General features: G+C 45.2%; 1 protein-coding gene across 4 annotated transcripts in view; it reads right to left on the reverse strand.

Moving 5' to 3' along the window:
- IRF2 (interferon regulatory factor 2) overlaps positions 1 to 19,994 on the reverse strand; it is a 93,195-nt gene extending 73,201 nt beyond the window's left edge. For 3 of the 4 annotated variants that reach the window (XM_040965964.1, XM_040965963.1, XM_040965961.1), the window contains exon 1: positions 19,754 to 19,993. The gene's annotated coding sequence lies outside the window, so the exon portion shown is untranslated. Of the gene's footprint in view, positions 1 to 19,753 lie in introns of all 4 variants that reach the window. The other variant, XM_040965962.1, reaches the window with a different exon arrangement.
- Positions 19,995 to 21,563: the final 1,569 nt, after the last annotated feature.

Raw genomic sequence — 21,563 nt, forward strand, 5'->3', positions numbered from 1 at the left:
AAGAATGCCAACATGCAAAACACAGCTGCTTCTCAAAGCTTACTGCTTTCACATGGCAGTAACGCTGAACTATCATAAAATCAAAACTATAGTGAAATCAGAGACCATATGTTAAAAGGACCATATGTTAAAAGTTCAACAAACAAGGTGATGCATGTGGAAAAAGCGCAGACTCCCAAGTGGATAACAGAGAATGAGAGAACTTAAGCTTGAAATGGTAACAGAGATTCTTAGAAGGGCATAAGAAAACTGATTTACATAATAAACTGCTCTTAAATTTGCGCTTTCAAATCCATCACCTGCCAGCCATTCTGAAGTCCGGCTCCTTGCCTGGAAAACAATCTGCTCTGGGAAAGGCCGACTATGAAAATCACTACCATTTCCCCCGGAGTATTCTTTCTTTCTCTCCCCTGACATCAGTACATAGACCCTGCCTGCCTCCTTCCTCCCACCACTTTGAGAATTTGAATCTTCCCTCTGATTTATGCTCTCAGTAGAAGTCACTTGTTACCTACTATTCATGATTTTTCTTGCAGAGCCATCTGGTTCAACTCTCTGTTAAAACTCAGGTCCGAGAACCAACACATAACTGTAAACTTCTGTACGATGGTTTTCACCAGTTTGATTGTTTCCTTGGAATAAACTCCCAATTGCCAACAAAATTCCCACTAGCAAGAGACTGGAACTGTGATCCATTCTCATCACAAAAAAAGAGTCTTTCCAAAGCAAAAATGTCTCTTCCGGCAAGGTGCAGAATTCCAGTATTTTATAAGGTATTCAACTACCTCTCAACACCTTCCAAATGATAGTATAAAACTACATTTGGCATCCACTGATGGTTTCCGTTTCCCTACCTGCTGGCCCACGCCAGGACCACAACAGTTTCTCTCTCTCTCTTTGCTGAAGCCCAGTATAATGGCGAGAGCTCAGGATGGGTGTCAGGTTCACCTGCCTCTGAACCTCATCACTCACAACCCATTAACTCCTCCAAACCAATTTCCTCACCTGTGAACAAATGTCTTCATAGCAACCTGGCAGAGCAACTGTCAGAAGAAATAAATGGGAATTTATATCAGGAGGAGGAAAGGTACAGGATGAGACTGCATTGAGCTCCCATAAGACTTCCCCCAAAGAAATTCCAAAAATGCTAGCATCAGTGCTTTCCCTAACCGCAGACAGGACAAGGCCAGCTTGTTCCACAGAAAGCTGGATGGTATGCAGAGCCCATCTTCAGGAGCAGAAGTGCATTCTCTGCCTTGCCAAATGTGCACCAGATGAACCGCCTCAATCATCTTCTCACCTCATCAGAATCCCCCCATGCCCCCCAATGCCTAGCCAGTAAAAACTGGACTCCTGGCCACCATAATTCACCCCCTCCTGACCCTCTGATCGCCTCTCCCAACAACTCCTTCGGCTTCTAAATAAACCACAGTTCATGACTCCATATCCTTGAAAACAGGCTTATCTCTGTGAAAGTTCTTGCAGGCAACAACATCAACCAAGTCACCTTTGAACCTTCTGAAACACCAAACATAGTACTTTGGATGAAATGATACACATGGATCGTTTGTTGGTAAGGAAGGGCACCTAGGGCAATGAGCCAGAGGGCAAAGGCAGATGCTAGCTGCACATGGTGATAAATCATATGAACAAATGACAACCTGAACAACAGGGCTGGAAAGACAAGCAACCTAATTTTATTTTTTATTGTTTTCATGACATTTTGTCTCAAGTGAATCAAGCTAAGACTAATGTTAGAATTTTGAATTACATTTTAAAAGCTTGTTTTATCTATTTGAAAATTAGAGTGAACTGAGAAAGGGAAAAACAGAAAAAGATCTTCCATTTGCAGGTTCACTCCCCAGATGGCCACAATGGTCACAGCCAGGTCAGGCCAAAGCAGGAAGCCTGGATCTCTACAATGTTCTCCACGTGAGTGGCAGGAGTCAAATCACTTCAGTCATTTTCCTGTGTTTTCCCAAGCACATCAGCAGGGAGCTGGACCATTAAGTGGAGCAGCCAGGACTTGAATGATACTCATAAGGGATGTCAGTGTTACAGGCTGTAACCTAAATGACTGCGTTGCAACACCACCATCTCCCTTGAGTTGCCTTTAACCAACATTTCATTCAATCAAACCTTACTGAGCTTTCATATTAGTAACTACCACTAAAGGCTCTATGGAAGACCCAAAGATGGGAGAGACACGGGCTGTGTCCTTAAGGGACTCCACGGCTATGACGGCAGCAGGTGTATCAAAGGCGAAATGAGGCATCCTGTCGAGGTGACACCAGAGAAGCAAGCAGAGGCTGACCAAGCCTGAGACAGCACATCTCCCATGACAACAGAACATTAGTATTTATCACCAGTGGCCACTGGCTCGATCTCTAAAGTGGCTCAGCCCATCACTTCACCCCCTTCCCAGGAATATGACCCTGCATTTTGTATAGGTAGGTATTCAGGTGGGAGTGGGAGGCTCTACTATATTCTATAGAGTAAGTCTGGAAGAAAGAGAGGATCTGGAAAGCTTGGAAAGGGAGAGGAGGTCCTCTAAGCGGGACCTGAAAAGAAAAGGGATCCTCAGGTTTGAAGGAAGGAAAGACAGTCTGAAGAAGAGGAAGAACATGGCCAAGAGAGAGGAAGTAGGATGGTACATCTGTGTCATTAGTACTGGGAAGACATGCTGCAGAGAAAATGGGGAGCGGGGGGTGGAAGTTTGAGGAACATTGGGAAAGATGTGGCATGTGGTAGAGAAGCAGCTGGAAGGCTTGACTGAGGCTGGCTAAGTAACAGAGAGAGCTAGCTGTATGTCCTGGAGCCCTAACTACAACCCTTGTTGAGTGATGACAGAAAACCCCCAATGTGCCTGACATGTTTTCCACCTGCTGTCAGATTCTTGCACCAGAAAACACACAGACCATATTAGCTCTCTCCACTGCAGCTGGGCGTGTGTCTGGTGGGAGCTAACCTAGAGTACTAAGTCAATCACTGCAACTGAATTCAACCAATTTTGGGGGAACTCATGAGTCATGTTGCTGAGCCCTAGAAGCCACATTTCACTGCCCTCTCAAATGTGCAGCCAGTTTGAAAAGGCAGTTATGTATAATTGGGTATGTTGAAGTCCATACAGAAATGTATAGGGCCTCTGATTAAGCCCTTTAAATCTCCTATGATAAAGGGGACAGTCTAGCCAATAAATGTTGTTACAACAACTGGTCAACCATAGCAGATTATGTCCCTCCACACCTGTTGACAGTACTATTTTCAGTACATTCACACTGCAATAGGGAGGTGGATTGGAGGAAACCTCAACTGTGTGCAGGCAATATGGTGGGCTACCTCGGTGGCATTAGCCTTTTCAGCTTAGCCTTCAGTCTGAGAGATCCACTCATCCGCTCCTTGGTTATCCATGGGCATTGCTCCAAGTATCTTGAGCACAGCCCCTTGTAGTGGATAGTAGAAGCTGAATCCCTCTAGGAGCCAATTGAAAGGGCCATTCCAAGAATGCCCACCCCATCCTGGCATTGTGTCAGTGTGCCCTGCCCTTCCCCATTGGAGTTCTTATCTGAGTTACAACTGTCTATCTCTTCCTCACCTGAGTCTTATAAACCTCTTCATAATCACTTCACTCTCTTTATAAACCAAATCAAAATACACAAACAAGAGTAGAAAAAAGTATTCTGTACCTCTGGATCTCTCCCTCTCAGAGGCACTAAAATGCCTTGAAGACTGAGACAGGTCTGGATACTGGCCAGAGCACAGTCAAGTGCTTCCTGCAATGTCCACTGTGCAGAGGACCACAAATGAATTCTGCCCCCTCCCCCAGCACCCCCCTTCTTACATGTAGCAGGTGGACAGCTGTGACACACACAGCTGCTAACAGTCATAATCTATCATTTTCTGAAATGATAACAAGAGGGTTGGGGAAATGTTCCAGAACCTTAATAACCTCACCAAAAATAGCTGCTCTGTTCTCATAACAAGGCCTTTCCTTACTGAGAAGGATGTGGATCCATGTTCTGGAAAAAGATAATGATGGCTACCTGGAACCAGTCCAGATGCTCCTCCCTGAACTATATGCTCTGCACGACAACAGAGTTCTCCATGGAACCAGGAATATTCAACTCTCCAAGGCCTTTGCTCTTGCTGTTTGTTCCTTCAACCCCAAGAGGATCCTTACAGCTCGTCTGTCCCCAGCTGCCCCTTCCAGAAATCAGCAGTGAAGCACATCTCAGTTTCTTTCATTTGGTTCCTGAGTTCAGTTCCTTCCTTAGCTTCATGCTTGGTTTGCTTCTGTTCGGCCCATATTTCATCCTTTCCTCTAACGTGCGTGCATGTGTGTGCGCACACACACAGTATGTGCCTACTGTCTCTCTACCTAAAGAGCAAATACTTTGTCAATCAACCATCTCAGCTATATGTTGGCAGCGAAGTACTGGACAAATGGAGACTCTATGATGGACTATGTCAATCAGTGGATTCTTCAACAACCTCATCGTGCTTGGAGTGGCGAGATTGGTAGCGAGCGATTCATAACTGGTGAACTATCAAAACCACTTGAGCAAGTATCTCAGAGCATGCCCCACATCAGGGACCTGGGGTGGGTGGGAGACTGGATGGGGCTTCTCCCTCAATATTCCCTTTACCTCAGATATATGAAGGAAACAATATGGAAATAATAGTCTTACCCACTTTCCTATAGCCCTTGTACCTTTTTACCCTAATTAACTATGTAAAGATTGTCAAAAATATAATTAAAAAAAAGAAAAAAAAGAGCAAGTACTTTGATAACATGGGTCAGGAATGTCCACCTTCACGTCTTCCCAGTCACGTGCTTCCCATGCAGCTGATCAAAAGCACCTTCTGAAGGAACTAGTTTGTCTGAGTTTTATCACGAATTTTCACCAAAAAAAAAAAAGCATCTCCCATTTAATTCCATCATTTATCACATCTATGCTTGTGGTATGAACTGACTGGCGTGTTGTAAGGCTGTTTTTAACCTTCGACCCAAGTCTGAAGGTAAGGAGAATGTCTCCAGCTCCTCAAGGGTCACATAGCTGTCAGGCCAACACCTACTGTACTGCTTCCTCTGCTTAGACTCCCACACCCTCCCACGCCCCAAGACCAGCTCTTCCGGAGGAGGAAGCAAAATAAAAACGTTTGAGCAGAGCAGACTTCCAAGCAACGGTAAACTTGTTACTATTCGGTTGGAATACTTCACTGAATTTCTTTATTGACCACAGCCCTTGCAAAGACAAATAAAGGGATTCAAGTTCTGTTGCTAATTCACAACAAAATGCACAATGTTTTTTTTTCATCTTTCTTAGCAAATGTTGTCACAGCCTTCAACAATTTTTTCACCCACTCAGGTTGTAATACTGAACAATTACTGAATGGATTATATTTGAATTCTTAAGCCCGCAAGTAGTACTCTGGGGCTTTATTTTATACTTAGCCTAAAATGTCACAGAAATGACGAGCCCTAAGGTTTTTTCTTTCCATGAGATTCAAGCACTGCTATCAAGCACTGTTGTTATTCTCCTAATCAAAGATTTCAAGACTGAAATACAAAAGAAAAAAATAATAATTGTTTAGTTCGTGGCTGGCATCACGGCATAGTAGGCCAATCCTTCATCTGTGGCAGCAGTATCCCATATGGGTACCAGTCTATGTTCTGACTATTCCACTTCTCATCCAGCTCTTTGCTTATGGTCTAGGTCTATGAAAACAGCACACATTAGCTTAAGTCCTGGGGCCCCTGCAACCATGTGAGAGAACTAGAGGAAGCTCATAGTTCCTGGATTTCAATCAGCCCAGCTCTGGCCATTGCAGCCATTTGGGAAGTGAGCCAGCAGATAAAAGATCTCTCTCTCTCTCTCTGTTTCTCTCCTCTCTCCCTGTCTCTCCTCTCTGTAACTCTGCCTTTCAAATACAGCTAAAATAAATTTTTTTAAAAAACTGTTTAATTTACCATTCAATAAAATTCACAACAGTATCTCAAATAGTCTATGGGAAATGGAATTTAAAAATGTTTATTTTAGTGCAAAAAGTCTGAAATCCATACATGTAAGTAGTCTTCAATAAGTTTATGAAAATAAGTATTACAAAAAAATGACATGGATTTAAAAAAATTTTGCCTCAAACTAAAGTTATCTTTCATTCCATTTTTCCAAGAATTTTTGAAGTATTTTCATACTAAATCCTAAATCAAGTCTCAGAACTGGAGAGATGGTTAGATTTCTCCAGCAAAAAAAAAAAAAAAAGAGGGGGCAGACAATAGCTGCTAGGAAAATCCCAATTTTAGAATTCTGTAAGAGACTGTGCAGTTTTATCTGATTTCCCATTTACCAATGCAGTCTGATTTACTGCATTCCGGCATAACTTAATTCCCCAATGTGTGTTCTGCCTGTTTTACAACATTTCAAAATGTTGAAGATGGTTTTGTGCCACAAGCGCCACGTACTGTCTTCAGGGAGAAGCTTGGTTAGCTTTGCACACCATAGTACTATGTCATTTTCAAAACCACAATAAGAATGACTTGCTCCCACAGCTCAACAAAAACACAAACAATTCAAAAACCGACAAAGGACCTGAACAGAGAGACACTTCTGCCACAGGGGTACACAAGTGGCCAAGAATCACACACAAAAATACTCAACATCAGTGACTATTAGGGGAACACACATCAAAACCATGAGATAATACATCACACTCATTATTATGGCTCTTACTTAAAGTACAAATATATGCATACGGTATAGACAAATTGGAACCCTGTGCACTGGCTGCTGGGAGTGCAAAATGGGACAACCACTCTGGAAAAAATGCAGTGGTTCTTCAACATGTGAAACATGGAATTACCAGCATGCCACTGGATTCAAAGAACGAAAAGCAAGGACTCCAAAAGAAGAGTTTTACCCTTCACCCCCACATCCTTAGCAGTATTATTCACCCTATCCTAATACTAATCACTACCTCAATGGCCACCCACAGAGGAATGAACAAGCTGGGGGAATATTATTCTGTCTTAAAAAATCAATGACATTCTGGTGCCTGCTACAACACAGATAAACCTGAAAGACATTCCACTAAATGAACAAAGCCAGACAGCAAAACGACAGATGCTATATGGTTCCACCTGCATAAGGTACCCAGGGTGGATGACTCCATAGAGACAGAAAGCAGAATGGTAGGAGAACAGAGTCATTGTTGAATTTGTTTAGAGTTTCTGCTTGAGATGATGGAAAAGTTCTGGAAATGGTGAGCTATGATGGCTGCACAACATTGTGAATGGGCTTAACTCCATTGAATTTCAGGTCTAAAAGTGATTATAATGCTAGATTGTGTCATGCAAACTTAACTACAATAGAAAAATGACTCAATGGTATTTATTAATTCACTGCTTGCTGCTACCATTTATTGCAGTCCTCTTGTGGATAATAATCAGTCTCTAACTCCAGGGAACTTATCTGCTGTGGGGACGCGCGCGCACACACACACACACACACACACACACACACACACACACACACACACACATGCAAATTAAATAAAGGCTAATTCCCTTACCTGGTCTTGTCCTTTCTGGGGAGAAAAGCTCTCTGGCTCACGGGAAGAGCCAGGTTATCCCAGCATAGACTCCCAGGGCTAGGTTTATTAAGCACTCATCTAGGTTCAGAGAAGCATAGTGGAGATAATCATCAGGATTTGACCACTGCAGTGACCCTGAATGCAGGAGCCACCAGACAACAGCTCTACACACCAAACTGCAGGTAGATAGATGGCTGCTGAGAAACAACCAGCAATTCCAACACAGGCGTTTATACTCTATTAGAAATTGGTTCTTAGGCCCAGTGCAGTAGCCTAGCTGCTAAAGTCCTCACTTCGCACACACAGGGATCCCATATGGGCATAGGTTCTAATAGTGGCAGCCCTGCTTCCCTTTCAGCTCCCTGCTTGTGGTCTGGGAAAGCAGTCGAAGACGGCCCAAAGCTTTGGGACCCTGCACCCACATGGGAGATCTGGAAGAAGTTCCTGGTTTCTTGCTTTGAATCGGCACAGCTCTGGCCATTGTGGTCACTTGGGGAGTGAAGCATCAGACAGAAGATCTTCCTCTCTGTCTCTCCTCCTCTCTGTATATCTGACTTTGCAATAAAAATTAATAAATCTTTAAAAATAAAATAATTGGTTCTTCTAAAAGAAAAATCAAAGGTATACACTTGGCCAAAAATCTGTCACACAAACACTGTGGCCTCGCAACCCCCAATGAGAAAATCCACATGGCCTAAGAAAGTTCTAAAAAGGAATCACAGATACCTAAAACCATTTCTGGCACTTGATTCTATTTTTTCTATTGGGATTAATCAGATTATACAGAATGCAGATCATCAACCTACCTAGCTAGCCAACTTCTTCCTTTTTATACTTCCCTCTTCTTAGCAGACTTTGTACTGAATAAAATACTGTTAAACACATGACAATGAATGATCAGAACAGTTGATTCAGGTAAACACCTGACTCTTCTCTGTCTCCCAAACTGCAAACTCTTTGCAGAAAAGCAAAGCTGTGAGGCTGACAAGCACCTGTATGGGAAGTCAATCCCCTCCCACCTTGTGATGGTTTTAATTCACCTGACTTCACAAACCATCAACAGAACCACACCCAAAGGTGAAAGGGAAAGATGACCTGCATTCTCTACTGCAGGTGCCCAGGCCGGGTGCCCAGTTCTTACCTTCATTCTAGGTGGAAAGAGAGTCGGAAACCTCAGAACTTCCCTAACTGTACCCTCTCCCTTCTCCCTCCTTCTCAGGGGTTTCAACTTGAAAGGTCAGCTGACTAGTACCCATGAGGGGGAGTTTTTCCTATATAAACAAAATCCCAGCATCCCAGAAAAAGTCAATCAAGATTTGCCTTAAGGATTATGATTATAAAATGAGATTATGCTTTCCTATTTCTCTGTCAGTTGCAAATCCCCAAACCTACAAGAATTCACTTAAAACTAATCACGGTGTTTTTATTGGAAGAAGGTAATCAGGAAAGCTCTGGCCCACTGAGCAGCTGGGAATTTTGTCACTGAAGGTTTGGTTTGGTCTTTATTTTTCTAGCTGCTGGCCTTGCTAACATGATTCTGTGAAGGTCGCATTTAATCTTGCAAAGAAAAGCTACCTAAGCAGTTCTTAGGTAGGCTTCAGTAAAAATAAATTGCCTTGGTTCTGTGGATAAGATTATTGCTTCAACCCACCAGTTAGTCACAGAGAACAAAATGAAGGCAACAGTAAAATACTGCACTTGATTTAAAAAAAAAAATCTCATGATGTATGTCTTATGGGTTGAAAGTGTTTGTTAACAGCAAAATTATTATTAATAAGGAATCCACATATTTCTAAATAGTAGCTCCTAAAAAAAATCTAACCTTAGTGTTTATCACCAAGTACAGTTTATTCATATGGATGAAGAAATATTAGTGCTCTCATTGAAGTTAAGAAGTCAAAGGAATGCACTGCCCTGGCATTTTAAAGGTCTGGTATAGGCAGAAACACCTCAAATGTTTCACCTTCTGGATGTTGAATCCTAACCCTGTGAAGAGTGTCAAGCCCCAAGGCTTCTGTGTTCAGTCCATGATATATATTCCAGATGGGCTCCTCACCTGACGTAGATCATGCCACTCTCCCTGAGCTGGGACTTGGCCTTCCATGCTAACCTTTGCTTTATAGCTGAAATCAAATAAACAAATATTTATCAAGTTCTTACTGCTGCCTATTCAGGATGGGTGGGGAAAGCAAAGAACCAACACAATCGCGGCCTCTCAAATACCTCAGCATGCATGCACGTGACAGAAATGGAAGAACTCAGTTTAACTAATGACTTGCCTGACAGTTCAAGAGGCTAGAAAACATTCCTGAAGATGTGCAGGGTTCACAGTCACACACATGGCACATTCAGGGTGCTGTTTCTGTAGAAATGTGGGGTGTCTGGCTGTTTGGGTAAGGGTTGTGCAGAGAGGCACAAGGAGTTGGCCTACCCCCTAACTCTCTGCTTTCCTCCAGTCCTTGTAGGAAGGCTTTTCCTACACTTTCTGTGTGCCTTGCTTCCTTTCCTAATCTTGCACCAACTAACACATACATGTGTCTCCTGAGCCTGTGAAAGGTGACCAGGCTGCAGTAACCCATGTTGTACTTATGAAAGACACACTGAATCTCAAGGACTTAGCATGAAACAACAAGTAGGACTGTTGTTTAAAATATGTATTTATTTATAGAAAAGTGTTAGAGAGAGACAGTTTCCATCTTCTGCCTCACTCCCCGATGGCGGCAATAGCAGGAGCTAGGCCAGGCTGCAGCCAGGAGCCTATGCAGTTCTGCCACTTGGGTAGCATGTACTTAGGCCATCTTCTGCTACTTCCCCAGGTGCATTAATAGTGATTTGGAACAGAAGTAGAGCATCCAGGACTCAATCCAGCACCCAGATGTGATGTTTGTAATTGCAGGTAGTGGCTTAATCCACTGTGCCAAACACAAATCCCACTCTCAGTAGCATTTTCATATAACAAATTGAGACGATAATATATTGGACAAAACATGTTAAATTAAGTTCACTACCAAAACACTGCTACTGTTTTTTTACTTTTCTAATGTGGCTAGTTGAAAACTACAGACATGTGGACCCAGCACAATAATAGCCTAGTGACAAAAGTTCTCACCTTGCATGTGCTGGAATCGCATACGGGCACTGGTTCATGTCCTGGCTGCCTTGCTTCCTATCCAGCTCCCTGTTTATGGGCTGAGAAAGCACTGGAGGATGGCCTATGGCCTCAGGACCCTGTACCCATGTGGGAGACCCTGAGAGGCCTCCTGATTCCTGGCTTCAGATCTGCTCAGCTCTGACCATTATGGCCACTTGCGGAGTGAACCCACAAACGGAAGATCTTTCTCTCTGTCTCTCCTCTCTGTAAATCTGCCTTTCCAATAAAGGTAAATAAACCTTTAAAACAAAAAATAAAAGTATAGGCATGCATGGGGCTCATGTTGTATTTGTGTTGCACAGCGTTGTCTTCAACAACACTTTGTGACTGTGCTTCCACATTTGACCTCCGAATTCCACAACCATTTCCATATTCATCAAGGGAACAAAACTCTTCTAGTATTCTTTTCAGATAAATATTAGGGATTTTGATATCCTCCACAGTTGAAAATTCAGAGGTCACACTGATGAAATCATAATGACTCATTTTCCAGTAAAGAGACTTCTCAAGATAGGTGAGAGAGGAAAAGTTAAACTTCAAGGTCTGGTCATAGCTTAGGTAGTACACACTGGCCTGCTGACATGGGAATGAACATGAAAGACAGAGAAAACACGTTGGACATGTCTACTTTCGCCTTACTTGCACTTTATTCTTCATTATACCCTGAGAAGGAGATTGGTAGCCATTTGTCGAAATTAATTGCTCTTATCCAAAAGGATAATAAAACCTCTTATCTCTTCATAAGGACCAAGTAGTTACAGCTAAGATTAGGGCTGCCAGCTACCATTACCTAGCTGCTAGAAAAATCTAACCCCCCTCACTATCCCATAGCCCGTACTGCTGGAGATGCTTCCATTTCAGATGGGATGAAGATCGGGCCTTGAAGACACCCCGAGGTTGTTCTGATAGGTCAGGATCCTAGATCCTTTCCAGCTCATCCCCAAACATCATTTTGTCTTTGCTTTTCCTCTCAGATTCAGGGAGGGAGAGGGACCACATGCCCAGGGTCTAGTTGCTCTCTGACGGGGGACAGATGAGCCATGCAGCAGTGTCATCCAGACTGCTGCCCTGGCAGCAAACGTGCACAGACACCCTCCTCCTCCCGAGCTGTGTGTTCTGTACAGCAGGAAACAGCGGATTGGGGTACTCCCTGAGACGACCACAACATGTCCCCACTTCCCCAAAGGGCCGCCTCCCTGGAAGTGGCAAGAGTGGCACCAGGACAGTGGTGTTGACTAGGGAAGCTCTGATTCTACAGCCTGGTGCCAAAGGCTGAAGTCCACGCACCACAGCCTCTTGGCAACACTCAGGCTGTTTTCCCAAAGCTTGCACTGTCAGAACTGGGGGCCAGGAGCTACTTCACCTGTCTTGAGACCATCTTTCTGGTGAGGAGTAATCATACCTGTTGCTTTAAACTTAAGCGGAAATAAACAAAAGTGTTTCAAAAAGGAGAAAAATGTGCAAATTCCACCAACAAATGCTATTTCTTTCAGCATTTTTTTTGTATTGATAAACAACTACACACATTATGTTTTTTAAAATAAACTTAGGGAGACAATTTACTATTTTCCCCTATTTAACCAATGTTCCCATAGCTAAATGCTATAAACATTAATTATGTAAGCTATCTTATACACTTAGACTGACACAATTTATTTAAATGTGCTACTACTGCTGCATAGTTAGGTTGTTTCCAAGTGTGCCCAGAACAAAAGCTAATTCACTCCACATCCTTGTCTATATGTCTTTGTTTCCCTCTGGGTACTTCAGGTAAATAGATTCTAGGAAACAGCATTACCAGATTGAATTCCAGAAATTTTGTTTCCACTTACAATCCAAAGCACAGTACCCTGCATGGAGTTGGTGAATCAGTGACACTCAGTATGTGGCTGTGTTAGAGCCACTGCTCAGGCCTAAACTGGGCCAACTATTTATTATCTACAAAAGCAGTCACAGCCCACTCTGCTTTCCTGCCTCCACAGGTACCTGTTGTGGTCTGACACAAATGAAACAGCCCCAGGGAAAAGCAGCCTGGGGCCAGGGAGGGAGGCAGAAAAAGGTAGTTGAATATTTCTGAGGTTACTGACAGGTATCTTTCTCTCCTGGCCTCTAAGCTGGCCTCAAAGACAGTTTTGGTTGGAGCCCTGGGTCTCACTTGGTGGGAATGAAAGCCCCTTCCCCAGATACTGCTCATCCTGATGGCCTTCTCCGATTACTTCAGTCGTACCCTATGACAACTTACTACTCACAACCCCACACTGACTCAGTTAGCTGGTGCCTCCTAGTTTTCCCATGAGACCCTATCATCCCCAAGTTAAAAAGGTCTAACCACAAAGTCAAAAGGGGAGGGTCCTCTAGCATTTCAACAGGTCCTTGAGTTATTCTGTTCATTAACTACCAATCTGCTCCACCCACTTCCAAGACACCCTCAACCATATTTGCACAGGAACAGAAAATCTACCTGTTTAATCGCCTCTTCTTTTTCTGCCACTTAAGAATTCCAGAGGCAGGGCCCGGCGCGGTGGCACAAGTGGTTAAGGTCCTCGCCTTGCACGCCTGGGATCCCATATGGGTGCCAGTTCTACCCTGGCGGCCCCGCTTCCCTTCCAGCTCCCTGCCTGTGGCCCGGGAAAGCCATCGAGGACAGCCCAAAGCTTTGGGACCCTACACCCTTGTGGGAGACCCAAAAGAGGCTCCTGGCTTTGGATCGGCATAGCATTGGCCGTTGCGCTCACTTGGGGAGTGAATCATCAGACGGAAGATCTCTCCTCTCTGTATATCCGCCTTTCCAATAAAAAAATAATAAAAAAATAAATCTTTTTTAAAAAAAAAAAAAGAATTCCAGAGGCAGTATTGTACTCCCCACTTGACTTTGTTCATCGTTCAGCCCCAACTCCCATTTTCCAACACACTGACCACTTCTATTTCCCTACCCCACTCCACCCCATACACCTAACACTATTTCTAGGCATTAGGACATTCTTCTCACCACTAATTTTATTTTTCATTTTCTTCAATAATCTAGGATAAAGAGAAAAAAAGACTCAAAAATAACAGGTTAGATAATCCTGGAAATAAAGCAGGTTGCATGCAGTTCTTTTTCCTTCCACATGTCAGCCTTCTGAGATGGAAAAGTCAACAGGACTCAAAGTTTATGGGTCTAGCAGATGACAGTCTAACCAAGAAGTACTTCTGTTGGATGCATGCAGAAGCCAGACATTCACAAGTGCAGTAAGGGCAAATGCAAATGAAAACTCAAATCTTTTCTTTGATTGCATCAAGTGTACAAGTATCAAAATGCAGTTATATAGTCAGCAAACAGATTATTACTAAGTATGCCTGGGAAGAAATTACTTATGAATATTATACAGCAAGTAGTTAGCAGTGATGTTTCAACTAAAACTGGACTGGCTTTTATCTTGTAAAATTCTAAACTAAGACATTTTGTGGAACTCCATTGGCGTCACCCTTGAGATAAAAACTGCTTGAAATGCATCATCAGAAAGAATTGCACACATCCCTTTTGTTTCTCGGATGGAGACATTCTTTGCACAACTCTAGTTCTTTCTGGCTTATCAGAGTTGAGTACTAAACTGATAAAGGGAACTATAAGCCGAAGCAGAAACAAAACAACAGCAAAAAACAACAACAACAAAAAAAAACCAACTCTCCCTGGCCTTTCTGGACAGACATGAAAGCTCATAAAATCAAGTCCTTCTCACCTCCACCACTAGGACAATTCAAAGTGTCACAGCAAACTACAATATGAATACCAGTTTGCATGACAAGGTCAACACAGGCAGAGCCAGCAGAGAGTGACCACAGGCCTGCTATTCAAAGCATCATTAAAAATGTGCTTGCTTACCACATTGCTGGCCTCTGGGCGCAGGGAAAGGTTAAAGATGTGGTGGTAGGAGGAGACCCTCGATTCAAGGGGTTCTTCTCCTTTGCTCTTGCACCTGTGAGGCTGAGTGTGCAATGGTGAATAACAGGGTCACAGTAGGGGTGAAGAGGGCAAACAGAAGAAGGGGTTGCAGCCAGTCTCAACCATAAAGGTGCCTCCTCATAGGTGATTTTCATAATACACATATATCCTAGCCCTTGAGGGTGGCAAAACTATCTAGTCATAATTTACATATGTGAAAGTATGGCCCTAAAGGGTAGGGAATGAAAAGAGCTTAAAGCCAAATCCAAGTCTCCAGGGGCATGCACCTTGCACTATAGACAGCCCTGTAGAGAGCTGGTCATCAACAAATATTAAAGAAAGAGCAACACAATGGCTGTGCTCATTTATCAAAATAATTGCAGAAGTTACAACATCTATTACCAGCCATAACAATATTTCAGTGAGCTCCCAACACTCAGTTACTGATACAGGGTCCTCAGGAAGCTTAACAAGACTTTTAGGCTAACTAAACACACAAAGGAGAAAATGGAATTAAATATGTTTATTTTGGTGTTAAAAAAATGCTCCAAATCCACACCTAACTGCTTATCACAATGCACAGTTTTCATTAACTTTTTGATCATACCCATAAGCATGGACTTCAAAAATAATTTCTGCGCACCAAAATAAAATCATGTTGCATTTCTTATGCCATGGAAGCTTGGAAAACCTCCTTGTAAAGCTACCCAGAATGAAATGAACTAGAGTTGGTAATACCGGTGTTGTCCAGTCAAGCAGTTCAGACTGGAAGTTGTATACAGTTGAGTGATAAAAATGGACACAGGAGATCTTCCTAATACATAGCCAAGTTGCAGGGGCGGGGATAGGAGCCAGGTGGCTCGCTTAACAGGATCCTTGCAGATAAAACACTGGCCACTACAGGCCAGCTCTCTGCTCTGAGTGTGTAGAGAGGCCCTGGCCACACTTCACCAGCACTGTGGCCTTCATATCCTAGCTATAAGTTCCTCCTGGCATCTCAGAAAAAAGATACACTGGCTTCAGATTTCAATGTGGACCCTATAGCTAAGTTGTCATTCTGGGCCAACAAATCCAGGTTTCACCAAACTTTTTCACAGGCTCGCCTTCCCACCAGCCACACCCACCAGCAGCCCATTATGCTCTAAGCTGACACTGAACACCAAATATTGATCACATTCAGGCCCTTCAAATTAGGGCAGACAAAGGCAGAGGTCCTGACCTCCCATCCTTATGTGAGCAGGGACATGGTGTCTCTTACCGAAGGAAAGTAGCACTGATTTTTACTAATGATCAGAACTGACACTTCACGGCATTTATATGGTTTTACATATTATTTTGTGTATTCTTCTGTTTCTGTGCTATAAATAGGTAGTATAAAATTTACCTATATGCTATTATATATTTTTCACATATAAAGCGTTACAAATACAGCACTGGACAAACAGTAAATATTAAACACATGCAGGCAAATCAATTCTCCTTGGTATACCTGGTACAGCAGAACAAATATAGTATATAGCTGAATACGCAAATCAGCTAAGGGTGCATGTGTAATAACAGATAATTACTTGAGGAGTCTGATGCAATGAAGAAGAAAATTCACAAACACAGCTTGGGGAACTGATATATGGAAGGGAAATGCACTGGTCCAAACATTGGTAATTCCACATCAAGTAGTCTACCACGGATATGACCTAACTTCGCTTCTGATAGAAAAAAATTCACTAACAATAACAAATTGTTGGGTATTTTCCTGCTACTTTGCCTTAGTTATTCCATATTGTTTTTCCACACCCAGAACAAGCTACTAACAGTTTTCAAAGGTAATGTTTTACACATGAGTAGATTGCTTAACTCCAAAGTGTTCTTCCACAGTGTTTCAATTGTGCCCCTAGGAAACATGGTTAAATAGCATTTTACCTTTCATAAAATCTACCTCCAAAGGTGATGTTTGAATTTATTTATTTATTTATTTATTTATTTATTTATTTATTTATTTATTGTCAGCTCACTAACTAGGATGCAACCCACCACAGATTATAAACAGGCTGTAGGTCTTGTTCTTGACTCACTCCAGAGCCCAGCACTGTGTCTGATACACAGCACACATCCCACAAATACTACATGTATGAATAAATTCTCTGGTTTCCTTCAAGACTTTTTTGGGTCTGAGACAGATAAGGAAACAACCACCCACATACCCAATTCAGTGACCTGCTCACTGTCTAAAAGAAACTAAGGGAAAATGCTCTAAAAACAACAGCTCTCATACGAGGTAATGGTAGGCAAAGAGAGCCAAGGTCCTTGTGAAGATTGAGGCAGATGTTGAAAATCCAGTCTCAAATTTTCCACAGCCAAGTCTAAACATCTTTAGCAGTGGTATATTAAATATTTGCCTAATAAAGTATCTCAGAGAGCAGAGTAAGAGAAAAGAGTGACTGTTTCTGGAGCTGTCACTTCTTGACAACAACCACTTGTTTGCCATAAGTTACTCGCAATTTGACTACAGACCCTCAATTTTAATTATGATGACCAATTATGATTTTTGTACAGGTACCTAAGTCTGAAGTAGGTGGAATTCTAATTAGAGGGCACACAGGAAAAAAATACGACTCAACAAGAATGAGATATATGCATGTTTCATCTTAAGAAGCAGCTGCAAATCATAACAATACAGGAGAATTCTTGGATCCAAGGCGGCCAAAGCCTAGCTCTTATGCAACAGGCTGCTGTAAATTCTAATCATTCACTAATTACAGTGAAATTCTGGACTTTGCCACATTGATCAATAGGTGTTTCAAGGTTACACCTACAAATGGCCAGATTCCATGCTTCCAAAAAAAAAAAATCCATCTGGTAAAGTTTCCTAAGGAAAGAAATAAGCTTTCCCAGGAGTTTATAGGTTTCTATTTTTCCTCTTTCTCCTAACCCCCAACTACAATCCTAACAGAAGGATGAAAGGGACTAGGAAAAGCAAGGAACCCTGAATTTCTCTCTCTCTCTCTCTCTCTCTCTCTCTGTTCTGTGTGTGTGTGTGGTGCATGTGGTGAAGTTAAACAACCACCCTTGGGGCCCTGGTAACACAGCCAGCATCTGTCTGTCATCAAGACCATCGCCCCTGGTCGTCGCTTGGCAGACCCCTGTCTGCACCTGCCCTTAAGCACCAAGAAAGAAGTTCAGGCTGCTAAAGTTCAAGTGTAGCTTGCCATGGATATGAAAACTAATAAATGTCTGCAGGCTTAATGGCAACCTTGATGATGATTCCTGAAAATCCACAACAGGAAATCTAAGTATCCTCCACCCTCCCTAGCCATTCATCAAAAGCAGACCGAATCACAGCCACCGGGCGCCCAGCGGCACAGGCCAGCACTTGGCCTCATTTAGAACTACATTTTCTTCTTCCTCATCCAAGGGCAGCCAGCACCACCCTCAGCCCCCGACGGGAGCAAGGAGCGAGTAGTACGCACCCCATCCACCGCCAAGCTTCAAACATGACAGTGTTAGAAAGCAGGGAAAGAGCCACCCCCACTAAATGGAATGCCGACCACCATGGGGCTTGCCTCCGCCACCCGGCACAGGGACCTCAGCGGTGCCCGCACACACGCTCCTCATGCCCGGCTCAGGCGGTCAGCCTTTCCTTTCCTGCTTCCAAAGGGGACTAGCTGGTGAGGGTGGCAAAAGCCCCTCAGCGGGTGATGCCGCTGCCTCCTGGGGGAGGACAGGAGTTCTCAGTGACACCCTGTGAATTGGGACAGCTTCCTTGAGCCCCCTCGCGGGTGCCAACCACTAACCCATGCCAGTGGAAGCGGGCGGGCGCCGCGATTGGCTGTGGCCGGCATCGCTCGGTGGGCGAGGCGGAAAGGAAGTGGCGGCCGCGGCTTTGCACCAACCATGTTCGGCCTGAGGACGAATGTCACCCGGCGCCCACAGCGGGGGTCGGAGGGCGCAGGCGGGCGCGCACGCCCCCAACCCACCACCGTCGCCCTGCGCCTCAGGACCTGAGAAGGGAAGCCAGCCCGCAGGGCGCCGCTTGGTCCCCAGAGGCTCCCCGCCCCCACTTCGCCCGCTCCGTAGCGGTGGCGGGTCAGGCCCAGCGCGCCAGGCCCGCCCGGGGCGCCATGGGGACCCCGAGGCACCCGGCACTAGGCCGCAGTCGCGGCCAGTGCCAGATGACCACTCTGTGCGACACCCTCCCTGGACGCGCTTTCCTGAGCCCCCTTGAGCGCCCGGACAAGTGCAATGACAAAGCCCCAGGGCCAGGCCAAGCCGGATGCTGGCCGGCGGGAAGGAGGACGCCGCGTCCCTCCCGTGTGGCGGCGGCGGCGGCGGCCCAGCCCCCAGGAAGCCGGGCGCGTCGGCCAGGCCAGGCTTGGAGCCCGACTCCGGCTGCCAGCACCCGATGCCCAGGACCCTGCCCCGAGCCGAGCCGGGGCGGGTAGGTGAGCCCCAGCTTCGCCACGGGGCGCCCCATCAAGTTTGCTGTTGCTGGAGCGCGGGCAGCTGGCGGCGGGAGGGCAGCGGTGCCCGCTTATTTACCCTAGCGGCTGCCGCCAGCTCCAAAGAAAACCTGCTCTCCTCCTTTGGGTCTGCCGGGCGGCAGTGGATGTAAACACACACACAGACAGGACAATTTTTGTTTTAAGTGAGGGCCGACACCAGCGGACCCGCTCCCCGACACACAACACCTGAGGTACATAATCAACACTGAGTAGATCTGTGTCCCTGAAGCCACCTCTTCACATCTGCAAATCCAAAAGTGAAATTAAACCTCCACCAACCTCCTCCTCCTCCCTCTCTACCTCCTCCTCCTCCTCGCAGCCTCAGCAGCCCCAGTAGCAACAGCAACAGCAGCAGAACCTGCTTTCCCCCAGAAATCAGATGATCCATAATTACGCCGACTGATCCTCCACCAACCGGTATTAATATTTATGGATCCCGGCATTTTCTGTCTGCAAAACAGCGTGTCAAAGCATCAGGGGACACACACACACACACACACACACACACAGCCCCTTTTCCCTTGCCTTCAAGAGAAAACACAACGTGTAGTCACAACTATAATTTGGGGGAGGAAAAAAAAATGTTACCTTCTCAGTGTGCTTTTTTCAACGCTACCAGTGCAATTCCACAAGGTATGAAGTGTTGTTAGGGTGTGGGAAATGGAAACGAAAGCCCGTCAGTTGAATAATCTCAGGAGCAAAACTAAAAGTTACTCCCCGGCTTGCCTGAGAACAGTCCAGATCGAAAGCAAAACAAGGAGAGGAAACTGCGAAGCGCCGCCGCTGGAAATCCCCCCACCCCCCGCCCTCCTCCCGCCGTGCGCCCTCCCGCGCCTCCCCCTTCGCCCGCCTCCCTCCGCCCTTCCTCCCCAGTGTTTGTTTCAAGGCTTGTGCAACCAAGAGGTGGAGGCCGAGGGAGGGCGCGAGCGGCCGGCAGTGAGGTGCGGAAGTTCTCCGCCACCGCTCATTGGCTCGCCACGCCGCTTTCATCATTTCTCGGAAAAGTCAATTTCATTTTCACTTCCCCATGTCGCGGGAGCAACAAGCAACAAGCGGCCGCCCGTGAATCTCAGCTGTTGGTAGTGCGGCGGGGGTGCTTGCTTTCCTGCTGCAGGCACTGGCATGGAGGACCCCCGCGGGAGGAGAGCCTTGGCGCAGGGCAGGGGTTCACATAGGCCTGGGGTTTGAGGCCCAGAAGATCCTGTGGTGGACCAGGATGGGCGCAGGTGCCATGTCTGGCCTTCCTCGGGGTCACCTGGAGCTTGAGGAGGAGGGACTGAAGAAGGAGGAAGCATAGGAGCTGCTACCTCCCGGTTGGTAGGGCGACCTGGCTGCAAATGCTGTTTGGAACCATGGGGGCGAGGACAGAAGATGTCAAGGAGTGGAACGTGGGACCGTCGGGGTTTAGGCCAGCACCGTGAGGCATCCCTGTCTGATTGCAGCCCTTGTCGGTGATTGAGATTGTGACCATTTGTGGAGCCGCACCACCTGCCCTGACACCACCTGACATCCCGTTTGGTTGCTAGGCGAGGAAGGTCTCAACACCAAGACTATGTATCCTAGCCTTGCCACTGAGAAGGCGACAGATTATGCTTTCCTCTTTGGGCCTGCTTCGCTCACTTGCTGAGCAGCCCTGGCTGCTTTGAACGCCTGCACCACGGAGATCAAAGGGAGGGCACAAGAATACCCGTGGAGCAGCTGTGACAGGTGCTACAGGTGTCACCTGCTTGCTCAAACTCGGACTACCAACTCCCTTGGGAGCTCCTCCTTGTCCATCACTTGCATACAAAAGCATCGATTTCACATTTAATTACACCTGTTCCTTCTTCCCACCTTCAACAACTTTCCCCCAAACTTCTAGCCCCTTCTTTAGCAGTTTACACAATATTTTATAAATAAACGCTTCCTAAAATAATCACTTGAACACACTCTTTGTTCCAGAAGTATTGCCTTCTGCAGACTTAAAAAGTCTCCCAATATGCTTGTGTCGTTAAGCAGGAGCTGAAGATTTAGTTCTCTGTTGTGTGCCCTTGCTCTCACAAGTAGGTCTCTCCTACACACATTTCGTTTCCCCCTCAGTTGAAGTAAGTGTCTGACGCAGCCACTTGCTTTCTTAATTTATGTACCAATGACCCTCATTGGATTCAAGTTTAAAACCCAGGAATCAGATTTCTTTTTCTAACAGTGTTTCCCCTGGAATGGGAAGAAAAAAGTGGAGAGGAAGGAAAGAAGAAAGTAGGGAACCACTGAGTATCTCACTTGTGACTCACTGATGTCACTGCAGCTGTTGCCACACACAGGCTCCAGGAGGGCAAGAAATCCTCCTGAGGGCTCCTTGGGCCATATGGTGCTGCTTTCCCTGGGTTTCTCAAAGCCAGCTGCCTCTGTAGTGCTAGTT

This window comes from Ochotona curzoniae, unplaced genomic scaffold, assembly GCF_017591425.1.
Source record: "Ochotona curzoniae isolate NIBS_2020 unplaced genomic scaffold, NIBS_Ocur_1.0 scaffold_4505, whole genome shotgun sequence".
NCBI lineage: Eukaryota > Metazoa > Chordata > Mammalia > Lagomorpha > Ochotonidae > Ochotona > Ochotona curzoniae.